The sequence below is a fragment of the Octopus bimaculoides genome, chromosome 2, assembly GCF_001194135.2.
Source record: "Octopus bimaculoides isolate UCB-OBI-ISO-001 chromosome 2, ASM119413v2, whole genome shotgun sequence".
Lineage (NCBI taxonomy): Eukaryota > Metazoa > Mollusca > Cephalopoda > Octopoda > Octopodidae > Octopus > Octopus bimaculoides.
In genome coordinates this window covers 73,677,658-73,680,310 of record NC_068982.1, presented here as the reverse complement: position 1 = coordinate 73,680,310, position 2,653 = coordinate 73,677,658, and positions in this window count along the sequence as shown.

Below are 2,653 nucleotides of genomic sequence, written 5' to 3'. Positions count from 1 at the left end.
TGAGGGGGTGGGGTTCGAGCATTTAATTGTGTTGTTACAATAAAATGCATGTTTACATATTCGGGTAGCCAGGGAAAAAGGAAAGATAAAATGTTCACACAAAATTGGAGATATTAAAGTTTCTAAATTGTTTTGAGAGATGTTCGTTTGTATGTCCATTCAGAGATGTCTGTAGTGTTTTTGCAATAAAAAGGATGTTTACATTTTCGAATACTTAAGGGGAGAGGAACGGAAAGAAAAGAATAGTAAAATTCTTACAGAGAATTTTTGAGAGCGGTCGGGTTTATTTCAGATATTCTCATTTAAAAAATCATCTCTGGCTAATCGTTGAGAGGACGTTCGTACTGCCTTGGCGGAGGTTTGCACTCTCTAAGTGCTCTTATTATTATTATTATTATTATTATTATTATTATTATTATTATTACTACTATTATTATTATTATTATTATTATTATTATTATTGAATGAGAGAGCAGTGCATGCAATGAAAGTGAAACTGGTGATAAATATATGAAGACCAATATACCCATCATGACTACCAGTCTGATAAGTACGCGACATCATGATCTTATATCAAGATAAACAGTGTATGACCTTGCAGGTGGGGCTCAGTTAGAATTTTCTTCAGGTTGAGTAGCCCATCCTGCTCAAAAGGTCCCTGAATAAGGTTTGTTTAAGAATGATGAACAAAACACCCATATTTCCGGAGATGAATAATTCAAACCCCCAAGAATTCTTCTCAACATATGGCTATGATGCTCCCCCACTACTTCTGTTCGTGATCAGAGATGCAAATATCAGCTATTAAGGGACATGCTCAACTGGTTAAGGTCAAGCAACTGACAAACAAACCTGTAGAATTGAGCAGAATATTTGCAGTAGCCCATCTTTTATACCAAGACAAAACAATGTACATGAAGATCAAAAGCCATGAAAGCCACTGCCTGATACTGTATCAGGGCTATTATTATTAGTGTTGTTGTTGTTGTTGTTGGTGGTGGTGGTGGTGGTGGTAGTGGTGCTGCTGCTGCTGGTGCTGGTGGTAGTATTATGGTGTTGGTGTTGTCGTTGTTGTTTTACTTCTAAGAGCGCTCGGCCTTCTTTACACTAGTAGATTCTGTGAGAACAGACAGCAGCCTGCTGTCAGAGGTCTCACAGGGTCTCTTTCCGTACATCATAAGCTTTGATACTTGGTTGTTATTATCGTAGGAGACATTCAACATCCAAGTACCAATCTCAAAATCCTAGCTATCCACAGCAGAGCAGTTTTTGGGCTTGCTTTGCTCTCATGTCAATTCAGATTTCTCTGACATATTACTCGAACTTGATCATTAGTGCTCTGAGTGCCCCCACAACTCCTGGGATGACAGACATCTCCTCATAGTCCACATTCTTGCAATTTCATCTTTTAGTAGTCTGTACTTTTCAATCTTTTTCTAGTTCTTTGTCACTTATGCGTGCACCCCCAGGTATTACAATATCTTGGTTTCTTTTTTTACTTTATCGACCACAACAATATCTGGTCTCCGAGCATCGATTACATTGGATTGTAAAATCCCACAGTACCTTATACTCCTTGTTCTCGGTGACTCCTTCTCTTTCATGTTCGTACCATTTCCGTGCTCTGTCTAGGCCGTACTTTTCACATAGCCTCCAGTGGACGAACTTAGCCATGTTATCGTGCCTCCTTTTGTAGTGCTTTTTGGTCAGCTTGCTACACTCACTCACAATGTGTGAGATTGTTTCAATTTTGCTGCCACACATCCTACAAAGGGGCGATTCGCTACTCTTATCTATTTGGAACTTGGTGCAATTATTTCTCAGAGCTTGTTCCTGAGCGCTACATATCAATGCCTCAGTGCATCCTTTCAGATCACTTTTTCTTAGCCATCTCCAAGTGTTAATCTTGTCTTTTCTTTCGATTTCTCTCTGAGGTATTGCCCACGCAGCGATTTCATTTTCCAATTGTTTACTTTTTCTTCATCTTGTTATTTAAATGCTTTCTGTAAGTATTGTATTGTTAATTCTAACAACAACAAGCATCTGTTGTTTGATGTACCATCCCAGACTGTTATTCTCGTTGACAACTCAGATCTTGCATCCTATGAGACCTGTTCCCCCACTGTTCCTAGGTACTTATCTGGTTTTCCTGTCCATTTCCTCAAGTTCGTTCTTTTGTCCACCTAACAACACCTGCACCATATCGCATTGAGGAAAACAGCACATGTGTTCATTGCCCTGATCTTGCTTTCCTATTCAGCTTATTCCCATAATTAATTTGGATCTTCTGAGATATTCTCGCCGAAAGCTCTCCTTTATTTCATTTTCCTTGATTTTGTCGTATTCCAAAATCCCCAGATACTTATATCCATTAGCCTCAATATCCGTGATTTTCTCGCCGTTGGATAGTTCTACACCAAAGGACGACACTACTTTGCCTTTTTGTATTATTATTATTATTATTATTATTATTATTATTATTATTATTATTATTATTATTATTATTATTATCATCATCATTTTAAGGCGGCGAGCTCGCAGAATCGTTAGCACGAATGCTTAGCGGTATTTCGTCTGCCGACACGTCCTGAGTTTAAATTCCGCCGAGGTTGACTTTGTCTTTCATCCTTTCGGTTTCGATAAAATAAGTACC